We start from the raw sequence: 18,270 nt of genomic DNA, 5'->3' as shown, positions 1-18,270 counted from the left end.
AGCTACGTATCTCTGTTCCATTCATAAAGACACACTTTGTGAAATCCAGTCACTCATGATCTATAGATGGAACAACCAATATTACCACACATTTAAAAATTTCAAAGGAAAATGGTATTATGCTATCCACATAAATGGAGGCTCTCTGGGTTCACTGAAGACATTACATAGCAGACTCTTATTCTTTATTTAATGGATGGATAAATACACAAACACCAAGCACAGACCACATCTATCATTTTTATTTAATTTTTCTACAAAAGCAGCTCTACAGCATGGACACAGGACAGTGGCCCCAACCCAAGGCGAGAAAGCAATGGAAAAGCTTCCTGGCCCTGGTAAGAAGGGACTACTGAATGGGATGTAATAGACAGTACGGACGTAGGCAGAGCCCAGAGATGAGCTGAGTGATTCTGCTCATCAGTCAGTACAAGGATGCCCAGTACAGAAAGAAACTCAAAATGCTTCTCCATCTTCATTAATATATTCCCCAGCAGAAGTAGTAAATCCCAAGGAAAAATACTTCGAAGGATTGGAGCCAGCCCAAGGAGACAAGGCGAGGGCAGTGAGTTATTTGAAGAAATGGTGCAAGAGGGCCTAAGGGGATGAGTTCTATCAGAGGAACATGGAAGAACATGTCAGCATGAGCTGGGCAAGGACAGGTTATATTACCAGGAAGGTGTGACAGCACTAATAGCCTAAAGCAAGCCCAACACGGTAGGATCCTCACGTCTTGACCTGAGTAGAGACATACCTGGTCTGAGACCCCAGCACAGCAGTATCTTTTCATAGCCGATGTTCGCAAGTTCAACCCTATTCAGACCCATCTGCACCCCGCTATCCTCATTTACTTCCTTGTCATCTTCCACATGCATCTGAGTTCTCTACTCTGCTTTTGTCCCAACCATACAAAAGTGCTGCACTAGTTGTCCCTGTGTTTTAATGTTACGTGAACACAAGTGCACAGTACATGCTTTGCGTCAACTTTTCACTCTGCACTTGTTTGTAATAATCATCCATGATATATGTGACTGTAGTCCCTTCACTTTTGCATATAAATATCTTTATTAATTATACTTTATGAGCATTTTGGTTACTTTCAATCTGGGGCTACTCTAAAAGGTGATATTCTAAATGTATTTTGCTATATGGACATATTTCTAATTGGTGAATACCTCCAGAGGCAGAGGGCTAGGCTTTAGTGTTCATATTCCATCCCAATGCCTTAAACCTCAATCTTTCAAGATTTTACTTTGTAAAGCAATCAATCACATGCTACTCTACATTTATTCTTGCACTCTCTGTCCTGTGCCCTCATTTACTTTGGATCTTCAAACAGTTCTATATTGAAAACTCATATATTCTTTCCCTTACAGCACTGATTTTTCAGTTCCTTCTGCAGTTTCACTGTTACCTTAGAATTTCACAAATACATTAATTACACTAGTCTCAAAGAGAATACTCCCAATAATCCTGTTGCACAACTAAGCCACCTAACATATGAAACACGCACACAAATGCATAATCGTAGGACACACAGTCTGCACACATAGATACGTGCTGACCTAAAACACAGACACAAGGCACAAATACAACTCCCCCACACACAAAACTATCCCATATTGAAATGCACAAACAGATCAGTCACACATTAAAGAATTTATACAAAGCACATGACATTCCTGACACACTTCTGCCACAATGTGTGCATGATACACACACATGACACATTCATTAGAGATGAAGGTCATCTTAATTCACTGAAGAAACGTGAGCTTGGTCAGCAAAACAAAGACACTGACTAATAATACATAGTTAAATTCTGCAAAGATTAAAATTCATCAATTGTTTCATCTGAGTTTGAAGATCTAAGAGGGGGGAAAAAAAGGGCACACCCACAAAAAAATGGTGGAGGAAAGCCAATGGTACCAAAAATCTTAATCAAGGTGAGTGAGTGACTGTGAGGAGCCTGGACTACAGGGTCCAGAGAGTAACCCAGAAAGCTGAAATAGGCCAATTCTCTGTCCAAGCCAGATAGCCGTTTAGGACAAACTCAGTATTTCCGTGAGGGAAAGTGGGGAGAGTGCATCAGGGAGAAGAGTGTAGGATGGAAGAGAATGGAACCGGCCGCCTCCATTACTTTCACTCCATTTTCCAGGAGTCTCAAAGCTCCATGCATGGGGTGCACCGCCTAGGTACTCTTTGGAAGACAAAGCTGTGGGTCCTGAGGGAAATGACGGACCCTCTAAATGAGAATGCTACGCCTCTGGCCCCTCTCTTGACTCGGCCTCTTGTGCTGCTAAGTAGAGAGGAAGAGCTGCTGAAGCCTGGGCAGATCAGGGCAGTGGGAGTCCGCACAGACCTGTAGAGATCGAGCTCAGTGTCTCTGCTCAGCCAGAGAGAAAGGTCTGCTTTGGGCCCAGCCGCTGTCTCCTCCTCTCCAATTTCGGAGCCTAGGGCTCTGGTTCCATGCCATCAACAGGAACTCATTTCAAATACTCCCTTAACTTAATCACATCTGCAGAGTCCCATTGGCCTCCTAAGGTTAACATTCATAGATTCTGGGGAATAGGATACGGCATCTTATGCAGATTATGACAACTAAAACAAAGTGTGTTTAATCCAATGACATGTGTAGTCAGGTAAACAAATATTAAAGTATTTTATCTAAACGGTAGTCTGTGGCAGCACAGGTCCAAGACACAGGACAAGAATGTTCATAGAGACAACATGTGTGTTTTACACCCTCCTAGCCATTAACACTTGGGCAAAATCAGAAACTGGTGAATACTTGTATTTTGGAGCTCTGGCCAGAAAAGAGACTGCAGTCTCCATGCGTGTGTGACACAGAGCGAGCAATCAAAATGTATGGAATGGATGAAAGAGTGGCTGTACCTCGAGAGTGGATTCACGGTGGAGGCGTGACAGGGTGTATATCAGTGTCCTGGTTGACTGGAGATAGAAGCTGCTGCAAACTCCTGTCCAGACGTGAGAGAACACAGAAAGATAAGCTTTCTTTCTGCTCTCGGAGATATGCAGTGCACGTACATAAGGCACAACCTTGAGATTCAAGGGAAATCTCAACAAGAACAAGTGCCCAAAAGTGCAACGTATCAGATGGGGCCGTGTTTGATAAAGTAGGAAAACTGACAAAATGACAGAGAAATGGGCAGACTAACTCGGCCTGAACCTGGCAAGCTGTGCTCCCCTGCTCACCACATCACAAATCTTTCACAACGAGCTGGAAGGAAGCCAGAAAGGTCCAGAACAATTTTCCCATGAAGGAATCTGTAGGTTCCTCCTTGGCCTTACAGAGTAGAGCAAAGCTCCTCTGTACTAACAGAGGTTTGCTGATATAACCCCCTGTACAGATGTGACGTGTGTCTCCTCTCGTGCATGAAGAGTGGCCACAGATTTGAAAATGCCCCTCAGTTCTTGCGTCCAGCCACCTCCTGTCCTCATAAGCACACAGGCGTGACACACCATTACACCCACAGCTACTCACACTCACATACACACTCCGAAGCTAATATCCACATGTGTTAAACCATCACACCCTCACTTTTCTGCACACACATTCCTCTAATTTACTTTCTCTAACATCATTCCTTCAGTACGACGGTCTCTTACCCCGCAGATAATCCCACTCTTGTAGCACTCTGTATTTCACACCAATAGGGCATGAAACCATCACAATTGTATAACAATACCTAAAACTCCTCTTTGTTCCCAGGCTCTTAGTCCCTTCACATAATTGCCAAGTTCCACCATCCATCTAGTGACCTCTCTCCTATCTAGCCTTCACGTGGCCACTCTGTTACGCTTTTGTGGTCTCAACACACCTCACAAAGTTCTTCAAATCCTCACAGTCTTTGCTATAAAGCAAATACATATTATATAACTACTGAAACTTTCATAGCACATAAAACACAGGTTACTCATAAATACATGGAAGATACACTACCTCCACAAAGACAAAATTATGCTTCATGTCACCCAGCACATCACACCACTTTCACACATCCGGGCCATCTCATCTCTAGACTCACTACCTAAAATTGTTGAAGAAACATGACAGGCACATACACATCAGATTATACATGCCAAACTTCAACATGACACACACCAAATTGTCCCTTCCCCACACCACCATCAGACACTCTCTAGCCACCTAAAAGACAAAGTGGATGCAATTCTGAGAAGGAAACATTGGTTTTCAGTTTTTAAACAGAGGAAGGGTTATTCTGTCAGGAATAAGAATTTGCCTACTTATTTTCTGAAGTTTGTGAATTTAAAGGCATAGTCTTTTTATTGGAAATGTAGAGGAAGAAGAAGTAAACCTGTCTGCGGATTTTCAGGATATATTTAAATCCACAGTAGAGCTGACTTAAGAAATATATGTATTTAACTGGGAAAAAAGAGCAAGCTAGAAGTAAGCTGTAAATTGAGAAGGTGTAAAATTCAAGATAGGCAATGAGCATGGAAAGTATAGATGAACTATCGGGTCTGAGCCCTGGGTGGGCAGGGGACACGGAGGAGGAGGGCACACTGAGAAGGCCACTGAAGGGTATGTAAACTCTAGAGAGCAGGGCACGGGCCAACGTTGGGAGGAGTAGTCTGGAGCCAACAGTGGAGGCCCTCCTGGAGTCTCCTACTCCAGCTCAGAACTCAGCAGTTCCCCACAAGGCCTGGCCCTGCACAGCTCTGGCAACAGAGGCCCCTGTCAGGTTCCCCAAAGCAGACACACCTGCGAGAGGAGCCCGGGGACAGGAGGTGGGCATGAGGGCTCTCCTGTCCATTCCGACTCTCCCCGGGGAAAGGAGATGGACACTTTTCTTTGATGGTCCCCAACTAACAGATGTAAGCAGTGAACCCATGTGTAGATACTCCAAGTACATTCATCCAGTAAGTAGAGTAATATCAAATAATACAGGCAACTTACTATGTACTAGGCAAGAACCTAAGCCTCTGATATACTGCAGTATATATCTTTAGAAACATCACATACAAGATGCCCAATATCACTGACATCTACTATACACAATTTTCCTAATTGTTTCCTTATATTTTGGAGCAAGTGAAGTTTCAAATGCTTAATTTCATGGGGCGTGGAGGTGCAGGTTTCAAAGCCTAACCTGATAATCGACTTAGCATGTCTTTTTTGAATGGATAGAAATCCCAGAAAATGCCACATCTGTTTTTTGTATTCCATTCCTCAGAATTCCAGAATTCTCAAGAGGATTCTCCTCAGCCAGAGGCACATGTGGTGGTCCCAGACCACAGTCAGACACCAGGAGAAGAGTCCTCTGCCTTGGAGTATTTCTCCTGCGTGTCGTCTCCAGGAGAGCTTCGTACTGATGCTGAGGGCGGTAAGGGAGATCACAAAGGCTGGACAGGAGTAATAGCTGCAATGGCTCAGCCCAATCCCTACTTACTTCACTTTTCCTTCAAAAACAGGAAAGGGCTTCAGGGCAGAGGAACTAAGACTGAAGCCTCTGCAGAGGGACAAATTGGGGGTGTGCTTTCAAGAATAGGGCAGTTCCCCATATGAATACTGGGACAGCTGTGAGATAGTGGGCTGTGCTGTTAACAGAGTGGGAATTCAATTACCTCTTCCCTCAGAACAGCACAAACTCATGCACACACACACTCGATATTCCTTCATACCAGATATGGCTCCACTATTCCGTCCTATCACTTTTTCCCTCATACACACATCCCTTCCAGATGCGTCCTTCCCATTCTCTACGAGCGTTACACAGATACACACTTCCACCTTCCCTCCTCACACAATTATTCTCAGACTCCGCTGTCTACACACTAACCCATAAATAATGTACAACCTTTCACACAGGTAACTTGTTCTAGCTCCCCCATAAGAACTGGCCTAAGCACTCAAAAACTCATAGGCCCTGAAATGAATGCACTTTCATATAGAGGCTTTCTATTCCACATACCATTTCACCCACAAAACCTTCAGCCCAAAGCCTTCAGCCCCTCAGAGAGCTGCACTTCTGGGAAGCTCAAGCACACTTCCTCCAATATGCTCTGTCTTTAGCTGTTTCACAATAAAAACATGTACCACCCTTGTTCACCGTCCTTAACCACCCCCTTACCAATGTCAGAAATACTCACCACGTATGTTCCAGAACATACACAGACCTCCACACCCTCAATCCCACATAATCACACCACACACATACCTCAGATAAAATGTATGTCACACGGCATTCTGTGATTTCACATATGTACGTACTTCCAGGCCATGTGCCCACATAGGAATATTCTCATGACCATCTCAACTCCTACAGACTTCACACACTTATTCTAGTTTTCTCATGTCTGAAACTTCCTTTCCCAGGCAGAGGAGGAGGAGGAATCCCTCAGTGGCATCAGGATATTCTTCAAACTGAGCCTCCTGAGATGACTCTCCCCAAGGTCTTGGAGGAAAGGGAAGCTTCCTCCGTCTCTACCCAAGACCCCTTTCCACCAAACCTGGGAACAGCACCCATCAACAAGATTTACTACAGGCCAGTACAGATGAAAGAGGTGTGGCTGTGTTATGGGATGAGGTGGAAGTCTTGGAGCCCGCCTCAAAGAAAACCAAAAGAGAATATGTTTTTGAAGAGGCTTAAAAAAAGGGTGAAGAGGACTCAGACATCTGGAGCCGCTTGTCTACACGGGAACTCGTAGATGTCAGGAACTATAGCGAATCCTCAGAGGAGATGGAGCATGCTAGCAGTAAGGTGGAGCCTCCAACCCAGGAGGAGTGCCCCAGGGCCAAGGCGCCTGAGTGGCTGGTGGCCCTTGATAGCGGCTTCAGGTGCCTGGGCTGCTGCCGGGTTTTCCCCAGCTTGGAGGTCCTGCAGGACCACGTGGACAATGCCATCCGTGAGGGCTTCAGCTGCCAGGGTTTCCATCGCATCTTGGCATGGCTAAATAACAAGAATAAGAAAGAAGAGGAGGAGAAGAATCAATGCACAATCATTTAGATGGTAGACCAAAGAACACTTTGGCATTAAGACATCCTCCTGCGAGTATGTAGACTTTTCCAGGCCCTAGGAAAGTGGAAGTGAAGTAGTCCAGACTCTACTGAGGGCATTCATCTCTTAGCAGCCATGATACCCACTTTCTTTAAATGTATCCACCACCTTCCCTACATACATATCTGTGTTATGCTTTGGTATCATATCCAGAAACAAATTGCCAAGATCATTGTAAAGATTACTTACAAGGGAAACCCCATCAGGATATGAGCACACTTCTCAGAGGAAACTTTACAGGCCAGAATGGAGAGGCATGAAATATTTAACATATTGAAACAGAAAGACCTTAGACCAAGAATCCTCAACCGAGCAAGATTACAATTTAATTTGAAGCAGGGGTTAAATAATCTCCAGGTAAAGGAAGGTTCAAAGAATTTATAACAACAAAACCAGCATTACAGGATATTAAAGGGATTGCTGTAGATGAAAATGTTCCTAAGGCTAAATAGTTTTGATTAGGACATCTAATACACAAAGGGTGAAGGAAGAAGAAGAAAAAAAAGCACTTTTAGGCTGTGTTTGATATAGAGCAATCAGCAACTTAATATAGTCTGTTATACACTAAGGAAGCTATCCTTGAGCCTTTGGTAACCACAAACCTAAAGCCTATAATAATAATAGATACAAAAAATTAAAAAAGAAAAATCTAACCACAGCACTACAGAAAACCATCAAATAACAAGAAAAGAGAGGGATCACGGGAAGATGACAGCACGAGTAGTTCAGAGGAAATCTCCTCCCCAAAACATATATATTTATGAAAATACAATAAATACAACTATTCGAAAAGAGACAACAGGGAATGGAGTACAACAGGCAGGATACATCTACATCTGTGAGAACTCAACATCACATGAAGGGGGTAAGATACAAGCCATGGCCAGGCGGGACCCAAATGCTCCCCCACCACAAAACCCGGCGGGAAGACAGCAGTCAGAAGGGGGAGGGAGTGAAAGCCCAGGACTGCTCAACAACCAGCTCTAGAAATCTACACCTGGAACACAGACACAAGGTGCACGGGGTGCTGAATATCACAAAAACAGAAAAGCAAAACCTGTGGGCAGGTCCCCGCAACCAGCGCCCCTGAGACAAAAGAAAAGCGAGTGCTTTCTGCAAGTCTTAAAGAGACAGGGACCTCATAGCTGGACGAAGCTGTCCCGGCAAACTTAGCCAGCAGCTGGGAATCCCAGGGAAACTTAGGCGCCCTGAACCCCAAGGAGGCAGTGCAGCTCTGAAGCCCCTCACAGCACTAAGGAGCCTGCCAGTCGTTCCTCCAACTGGCGCGGACCCCGACACACTGGCCCAGTATCGGGAGAGTGGCAGCGCATGGCAGTCAGTCCAAGATAGTTCAAACAACACCTGAGAAAGGATCTGCAGAGACAGACCTAACCACGCTCCCTGAAAAAGAATTCAAAATAAAAATCATAAACATGCTGACAGAACTGCAGAGAAATATGGAAGAGCTGAGCGATGAAGTCCGGAGGGAGAGTACAGACGTCCCGAGGGAGATTACAGACGAGAAAGAAACTCTGGAAGGATTTATAAGCAGATTGGATAAGATGCAAGATGCCATTGATGGAATAGAAACCAGAGAACAGGAACGCATAGAACCTGAAGCAGGGAGAGATAAAAGGATTTCCAGGAATGAAACAAAATTAAGAGAACTGTGTGAACAATCCAAAAGGAACAATATCCGCATTATAGGGGTACCAGAGGAAGAAGAGAGAGAAAAAGGGATAGAAAGTGTCTTTGAAGAAGTAATTGCTGAGAACTTCTCCAAACTGGGAGGAAATAGTTGCTCAGACTACGGAGGCACACAGAACTCCCAAGAGACGGGACCCAAAGAGGACAACACCAAGATACATAATAATAAAAATGGCAAAGATCAAGGAAAAGGACAGAGTATTAAAGGCAGCCAGAGAGAAAAAAGGTCACCTACAAAGGAACACCCATCAGGCTATCATCAGACTTCTCACCAGAAACCTTACAGGCCAGAAGAGAATGCCATGATATATTTAATGTAATGAAACAGAAGGGCCTTGAACCAAGGATACTGTATCCAGGATGATTATCATTTAAATATGAAGGAGGGATTGAACAATTCCCAGACAAGCAAAAGTTGAGGGAATTTGCCTCCCACAAACCACCTCTACAGGGTATCTTAGAGGGACTGCTCTAGAAGGGAGCACTCCTAAAAAAAAGCACAGAACAAAACACCCAAAATATGAAGAATAGAGGAGGAGGAAAAAGAAGGGCAAGAAATAATCATCAGATTGTGTTTATAACAGCTCAATAAGCGAGTTAAGTCAGACAGTAAGGTAGAAAACAAGCTAACCTTGAACCTTTGGTAACCACGAATCTGAAGCCTTCAATGGCAATAAGTACATATCTTTCAAATAATCACTCTAAATTTAAATGGACTCAATGCACCAATCAAAAGACACAGAGTAATAGAATGGATAAAAAAAGCAAGACTCATCTATATGCTGCTTACAAGAGACTCAGCTCAAACCCAAAGACATGCACAGATTAAAAGTCAAGGGATGGAGAAAGATATTTCACGGAAACAACAGAGAGAAAAAAGCAGGTGTTGCAATACTAGTACCAGACAAAATAGACTTCAAAATGAAGAAAGTAACAAGAGATAAAGAAGGACATTATATAATGATAAAGGGCTCAGTGCAACAAGAGGATACAACCATTATAAACATATTTGCACCCAATACAGGAGCACCAATGTATGTGAAACAAATACTTACAGAATTATAGGAGGAAATAGAATGCAATGCATTCATTTTGGGAGACTTTAACACACCACTCACTCCAAACGACAGATCCACCAGACAGAAAATAAATAAGGACATAGAGGCACTGAACAACACAATAGAACAGATGGACCTAAAAGATATCTATAGAGCTCTATATCCAAAAGCAAAAAGATACCCCGCCATCATCTTAGGCCAACCCAAAGGCCTCCCTGCCCATGGCAGCTTCGGGGATCTACGCAGGGGCTGCCGCCTGCACACAGCTTACCGGCACAGACAGCAGAGACAGGCACTGTGACCGGACCAGGAAGCAGGAGAGACTTTGTGCTCCAAGCTGAACCAACGCCCCTCACATACGATGACTCCCATCGCTCCAGGACTATGAAAAGGCAGAAGAACCCTCTTCAATCCAAAATCCCTGAAACACCAGAAAGAGGGCGCAGTTAGACTGAAATGAGAAAAATTCCTGAAAAATAACACCACAATGTTGCTCATGTGAAATCTGAGCATAAGATTGTATACCAATGATACCTTAATTAATTAATTAATAAAACAAAGTTGAATTGAAAAGTAAATTACACATTGATATGCACTATATGATGTCATTAATATAGTTTTTAAAACATGGAAAATATAATACATTGTCTGTCGATACTTTCACATGGAATGATTGCATATAAACATGATGAAGATAACCAAAATACCCCCATCAGTGGTTTCCTTAGGAGTGGTAGTGAAGGGCACAGGATAAAGGAAGTCTGTGTAAACGACTTCAACTGCATCTGTAACATCCTACCTATTATTTTTCAATCTAAAGGAAATGTGGCAAGATATGGACATTTGACAGGCCAGAGTAGTAGATAACAGGGTACATCAGTGTTTGCTATACACGTCTCTATTCTCTTCTATACAATGAACATATTTTTAAAATTAGATGCAGACTGTAAATAATCTAAGGATTTTGAAAGAATTCCATCCTCTGCACTTTACTATATATTCTCTTTTTAAAAATTAACTCATTGCGAAACCGGGGGATACGTAGTAGCTGCAGGCCCTGCAGCTGCCATATTCAACAGTTAGTACCGTTGCGAGTGCCGGCAGGAGAGGGCGCTCCCGCGGCACCCTGCATGCTTCGGACTGCCGGCCCTGTCTGCCGTCCCGTCTGCGCAGCGGAACCTGCGGAAACCAGATGTTGACGGACCCGGGAAGTCCTGGGCCTGCGAAGTGCTCGGCTGCGCCTTCCTCCAGGTGCGCGTCCGCCGGCGGCACCAGCCTCGCCCTCAGCCTGGATTGCGTCTTCACGCCCGCTGGGATCCTGGCGCTGCAGATCTGTGGTGGAGGGTCTAGAGCGGGACCCACTTCAGGGATGAAGGCAACAGCGATGGCCCTGCAGACTGGAAGGAATCCAGATCGGAATCACAACTGGAATTTTTAAAGAATTATAAATTTTACTTAGAAAAAGCATGGCTAAGGACATCAACGAACAGTTTGAAAAAGAGAACCAATGATGGAAGGGATGAGGAGAATTAGCTCTATTAAATATTATAAAATAATAACTAAGAAGGTATAATATAAAAATAAGATTTAAATGGCTCAAAAGAGAGGCATAGTATAGGATAAAATAAAAATAACAAAAATGGGGAAAGAATATCTATATAGATATTATTTTAACTTCACATTTAATTCCTTCCTCAAGTCAGAATGAATTCCAAATAGACTGTAGAGTTAAGAAGGAAAATCAGCAACGTGTGGACTATAATGTCATCCAAAAGTGTTGGTTTTTAAAGAAACTACAGTGGAGGACACCAACTAATATAAAGGAGAAAAACCTGCGATGCAACAACAAAGAGCAATAAAATAAAACAGAAAACAAAGAGTGTAAAGTATTTGTTTAACTGGGATGAAAATTTAATATATTCTAAATTGAGAATTTACATGGGAGATATCACATCAATAGATGTCAGTTGATAAGCTCCCCAACACACATAAACCCTGTGTGATAGGAAATTTAAATATCAACCTAATGTAACTGAGAATATTCAATTCAACAACAGTGAGAGGAAATTTATTTAAAATGGTTCCTTAATGGTGACATCCAAAATATATAAAGAGCTCACACGCCTCAACAAACAAAAAGGAAATAATCCAATTTAAAAATGGGCAGAGGAGCTGAATAGACAGTTCTCTGAAGAAGACATTCAGATGGCCAACAGACACATGAAAATATACTCCACATCGCTTGTCATCTGAGAAATGCAAATTAAAACCACAATGAGATATCATCTCACACCAGTTAAGGATAGCTACCATCCAAAAGACAAACAACAACAAATGTTGGCGAGGTTGTGGAGAAAGGGGAACCCTCCTACACTGCTTGTGGGAACGTAAGTTAGTTCAACCATTGTGGAAAGCAGTATGGAGGTTCCTCAAAATACTCAAAATAGAAATACCATTTGACCCAGGAATTCCACTTCTAGGAATTTACCCCAAGAATGCAGCACTCCAGTTTGAAAAAGACAGATGCACCCCTGTGTTTATCACTGCACTAATTACAATAGCCAAGATATGGAAGCAACCTAACCTAAATGTCCACCAGTAGATGAATAGATATAGAAGATGTGGTACATATACACAATGGGATATTACTCAGCCATAAGAGAAAAACAGATCTTACCATTCACAACAACATGGATGAGGCTAGAGGGTATTATGCTCAGTGAATTAAGCCAGGTGGAGAAAGACAAGTACCAAATGATTTCACTCTTAAGCGGAGTAGAAGAACAAAGGAAAAGTGAAGGAACAAAACAGCAGCAGAATCACAGAACTCAAGAATGGACTAATAGTTACCAAAGGGAAAGGAACTAGGGAGGACGGGTGGGAAGGGAGGGATAAGGATGGGGAAAAAGAAAGACGGCATTACGATTAGCATGTATGGTGTGAGGGGGGCTGTGCAACACAGAGAAGAGAAGTAGTGATTTTACAGCATCTTACTATGCAGACGGACAGTGACTGTGAAGGGGTATGTGGGGGGGGGGGCTTGGTGAAGGGAGGAGCCTAGTAAACATAATGTTCTTCATGTAACTGTAGATTAATTATACCAAAATAAAAAAATAAAAACCCTATTCGTTAAAAAGTAAGGTTCTTAACATACTGCTTAACAGACAATAATTCAGCCCACCTTGGGAGCAAAGCAGGCAGTCTTGAGTGACATGCTTCCAGACCAGGAAACGGCTATCCTTGGAGGAAATCAGAGCAATAAATTTCTTCTAAATAACCCAGAAGACCAATAAGAAACTTAGTGTCTCTTCAAAGATAAATATTTTTGGACCGCTCAGCAGGTGTACATCCCTAGACAATGCACCAACCCAGGGCTCTTTTGTCCCCACCTGGTGTGAGCCAGTAGCTCTGTACTCTCACTTTATCTCTAAATAAAAGCCTCTCACTTGCTCTCCTACCTTGAGTGTTTGTGAAGTTCATTCTTCAACTCCACAAATAAGAACCCTGGCATCAAAGGGGCACAAAAATTTCCAAGCATAATGTAGGCTGGTCACAGAGAATAAAGCCAATGATTCTGTAACACCTTCTTATCAACGTAAGTTGATAGTATCTGTGCTAGGGGGTGTAAGTATTTAATAATATGGGTTAACTGTTGAACCACTCACTGTGCTGTACACATGAAACTAAAATAAGACTGAATATCAATAAAAAGGATTAATAAAACTAAAAGCTTGTTCTTTGCAAAAACTAATAAAATAGCAAACCCACAGTAAGAATGATCAGGAAAGGGTATAAACAACATTAGGAATGAAAAAGAATTGCTATCACAGACTTAAGAGTTTTTTAAGCAAAACAGATTACTCTGAGCAACTGAATACAATCCATATGAAAAGTTAAATGAAATGGAACATTTCCTAGAAAAATGGTTTGCCAAAACAAACTCGAGAAGAAATGGAAAAGCTGAATAAGCCTATAAAAGAAAGCAAATCAATAGTTACTCTACTCACAAAAGACAATACCGAAACACCAGGCCCAGACAGTTTAAGAGGCAGTTCTGTCTTAGATAAAATGTTTCAGGAAATAGAAAAGAAGGGAAAGCTCTTCAATTGATTTTAGGATACCAGTAAACTCTTAAATGACAGACAGGAACAGTTAAAGTAATGAAAATTATGTGCCAATCTAATTTATGAACACAGAGAAAAAAATTCTAACTAAAATGTAAGCAAATCAGACTTTAGAAGGCAGTATCTCATGACCTCAAGAGCATATCCTGGTAACACAAGTGTAAATAAATTCTAATCTAATCTATTCATGTAAATCACCACATTAACACATTAAAAAAGAAAAATCTGTGATCACCTCAGCAGATATGGAAAAGGCAATTGATAAAATTTTTTGTACCCAATTGATGATATTTATTTAATCTCTTAACAAATTAGAATGGAAGGAAACCCCCTAGGACATAAATCAGTTTTGAGAATTATCTCCAGTAATGCCCCTTGGATGCCATTACTGGCATGTGAAACTGAGCAGGTAGAGAGTCTGCCCACTGCCTGCCCGGCTGCACTCACTCACTGCTGCTGACCACAGGCTGCTGTGTCTCCTCTTCTTCCCTGTTCTGAACAAAACTTCTTGGGCTTTATCCTACACCTGCCTCCCCACTGGCCATGTGCTGGGGGTGTGGTGGTCTGGGTTTGTCTCCTGATTTCATAAATCAGAGATGACACGGACCTCCATCAGGACCTGAAGGAGAGCCTGCACATCACCACATCTGGAATTTGATCTGAAGATAGTGACTAGATGTGACCTAGTGTGTGTCCCTACATGTGGGTGAGGAAGATAAAATAGACATTTGGCTAAGATGAGGGCAGACTGTGGCAAAAATTGCCTCGCTGTTCACAAACCTTTCTTCTTCCTTCTGGGAACAAGGGCGAACTAGAGAATCCAGCCTTCTCCACAGTTACATGTGGTCAGATGACTGAGTCCTGGCTACTGGAAAGAAGGCATACCTGGTGTGCACTGCTTCTGCCCTGACTCATAAAAAATCCTATATGTGACCCTCCACATTCTTTCGTATGCGAGGAAGCTACTAGATGGAAAAAAACTTGGGTCTCTTCTGCGATGGTTTAAAGAACCGACCACTCGTCAGAAATACAGGATTCGACACTTACGCAAGCAAGAAACTTATTTTTGGAGACCGACATTGAGATGTTGATGCCTATTGTAGCAGCTAATATTATCTTAACTAATAGAAGTAATTAAAACCTACATCAGACTTACGGGGAAATGTTAAACTTGTTCCTTTTACAGTCAGCAACAAATGAAGACAGTTCAGTGACCTCCCCTTTCAGTGGGTGCTGGAGGCAAGTACGGGGATGTGACTGACTGGTGGATATGGATGGATGGGTGGGTGGGTGGGTGGCAGACAGCATACGACTGAAAAGGAAAAACAAAAATGTCATTATTTATTGTGTATATAAATATGTAGAAAATCCAAGAGTTTCTAAAGACACACTATTAAGAATGATGCTTTAACATCTTCCTATGTTGACAGATAGTAACAGCACTACTTGAGGTAAGGATTTAACAATATGGGCAACTGTTAAACCACTGTGTTGTATACTTGAAACCAGTATAACATTGTATATCAACAATACTTCAAATAAAAAAAAAGAATAAAAGAGACTGGAGATTTTGACGACCAATACAGAAACGTCACTTGTGATCTTATATAATAGCAACAAACAATTAGAAAATGTAATCTGTAAACAATGCATAATTTGTAATAGCACAAAAAACACAAGGCATTAAAGAATAAATCTAACGAAAAGGTATGCAATTGTTTTATAGAGAAAACATTATGCTTACCAAAGACACTTAAAATACATAAATAATTAGATATGTTATGTTCATGACTAGGAAGGCTCAATATCCATAAGATTAAACTTCTTCCCCAAATCAATCTATAAATTTCATGCCATTCCAATCAAATCTAATCAAGTGCTAATGAGACCAAGAACAGCCAAGACAATCTGGGGAGTTGGAAATGGTAGGATTGATCTTAAGATTTCTTACAAAGCTATAGTAATTAAAACAGTTGTATTTCTACACGGATGAATAAATACACCAATGAAACAGAGTAGCAACGAAGTTAAAACAGACCTACATACAAAGGGAGCCAGATACATACCACAAGAGGAAGCCCTCAAAACAAATCGGGGAGAAAATACATGCAACTCAGTCAATGGTTCTAAGACAATTAACTTTCCATATTAAAACATGACAAAGTTAGAGTAAAAGTATAAAACCTTAAGAGGAAAACATAAAACATCTTGAAAATTCAGAGTAAGAAAACTTAAACAAGTAAATAAAAATACAAACCATTAAGGAAAGACAAATATATCTGACTACAGAGGGATATATATTTGTACTTGCTTGCTTATAGTAGGCACACAAAGAAAGTCTGGAAGGATGCACAAGAAATGAATACAAGTGCTGGAGGGTTGACAGATGGGGGACAAGAGAGGAAATCATTTCCTTTATACTTAAGAGTACTGTTAACCATGTGAGTATAGTACCTACTTAAAAGTACATTTTTTAACATCTATATACCAAAATATACCATAAGCAAAGTGAAAAGACAAGCCACAGCCAAGATGTTTATAGCCATATAATGAAGTATTCATATCCAGACTACTACTAAAGAAATTCTTAACAAGAAAACACAATCCAATAAAAACTGGGCAAAGGAATGAACATGCAAATCATAGAAGTGAAACCTGATGGCCAATAAAAAACTGAAAGGTTACTCAATTCCATTAATAATCAGGAAATGCTATTTAAGTTTACACAGCAATACAATTTCACCCTCCTAAGTGCGGGAGTAATTAAGTCCAATAATACCCACTGTTGATGAGTGCTGTAGGAACAGGGACTCATACACTTCTAGTGGAAGTGCAAATTGGTACTACCACTTTGGAGAGCAATTTAGCAAAAACTAATTAAGTGAAAGATGTGTATATCCTGTAATAGAGCACTACAATTGTAAGTATATACCCTAGAGAGACTCAAATGCATATGCACAAAGAAACATTTAAAGAATGCTCATAACACTACTGTTTATAATAAAGACAAACTCGAAACAACCTAAATGACCATCAGCAAAAGATTAAATTATGGTATATTCACAGCATGGAATGTCATGTGAACAAATTACAGCTACATGTATTGACATGGATAAATCTCAAAAACAAAGTGGATTCTATATCTTGACTATTGTAAATACTGCTACAATAAAAGCAAGATATGGAAGCAATATAAGGGTCCATCAGTAGATGAATAAAGAACTGGCACATATATTCAAAGGAATATTATTCAGCCATAAAAACGAATGAGCTCTTGCTATTCATGACAACACGGATGGACTGAGAGGTATTATGCTGAGTGAAATAAGTCAGACAACTACCACCTATGATTTCACTTTTACGTAGAATCTAAAAAACAAAACACATGAATGAACAAACAAAACAGAAATAGACTAATAAACACAGAGAACACACTGGTGGTTGCCACAGAGGACGGGGGAGAGAACGGGGTGGAATACATGAAGGGGATAAAGAGGCACACGTTTCCAATCAGAAAATAGTCATGGGGATGGAAGGACAGCATAGAGATTACAGTCCATAATATTGTAATTTCTTTGTGTGTTTTGACAGATGGTAAATGCACTTATCACGGTGAGCATTTAGTAATGTACATAATTATTGAGTCACTGTGTTGTGCATCTGAAACCAATATAATGTTGTATATCAACTACATTTCAATTAAAAAAACAAGGTTGAGGAGGGGAAAAAAGATGGTGGCATGAGAAGTTTGGTGGAAATCTTCTCCCCAAATCACATATATTTTGAAATACAGCAAGTACAACTATTCCTAAAACAGTAACCAGAAGTAACAGTACACCAGCCAGTCTACATCTGGGAGAAGAAAACATCTCACAGAAAAGGGTTAAGTAAAAAGCCAACACCCAGCGGGACCCAAGCACTCCCCTGACCCCAGCTCACCAGTGAGAAGAAGAGAATCAGATCGGGGAGGGAGAGGAAGCACAGGGCTGCTAAATACCCAGCCCTAGAAATCTACCCTGGGGTCACACACCCCACATTGCAGGGTGCTCTGGAGATTAGAGGTGCTGAAAACCAAAGTCAGAGACTAAGACTGCAAACAGATTCCCACAACAGGCTGACCTGGGACAAAAGAAAAGCAGGTGCTTTGAAAGACTTCTCAACAGTCAGAAGGCTGCTAAAGGGACAAGGGTTTAGCAGAAGGAACAGGTGGACAAAATCAGCCTGGCACACTCAGCCCAGCAGGTTGGGAACTTTCAGGAGATTCCGGGGCTTCATCCCCCAGATTAGGAATGCAGCCCCAGGTACCTCACTGCAATAAGCAGTCTGCCACTCTTTCCT

At 41.6% G+C, this 18,270-nt stretch overlaps 1 long non-coding RNA gene across 4 annotated transcripts in view; it reads right to left on the bottom strand.

Annotated features, from left to right (window-relative positions):
• Window positions 1-220: 220 nt before the first annotated feature.
• LOC140846290 (uncharacterized) overlaps window positions 221-18,270 on the bottom strand; it is a 91,032-nt gene continuing 72,982 nt past the window's right edge. For all 4 annotated transcript variants that reach the window (XR_012125307.1, XR_012125304.1, XR_012125305.1 and 1 more), the window contains 3 exons: window positions 10,895-11,205; window positions 10,080-10,229; window positions 221-6,935 (listed from right to left, as the gene is read on the bottom strand). This is a non-coding gene — a long non-coding RNA (uncharacterized lncRNA). The remainder of the gene's footprint in view (window positions 6,936-10,079; window positions 10,230-10,894; window positions 11,206-18,270) is intronic.

This window comes from Manis javanica, chromosome 14 (assembly GCF_040802235.1).
Source record: "Manis javanica isolate MJ-LG chromosome 14, MJ_LKY, whole genome shotgun sequence".
NCBI classification, from domain to species: domain Eukaryota; kingdom Metazoa; phylum Chordata; class Mammalia; order Pholidota; family Manidae; genus Manis; species Manis javanica.
This window is presented reverse-complemented; position numbering and strand designations above follow the sequence as displayed.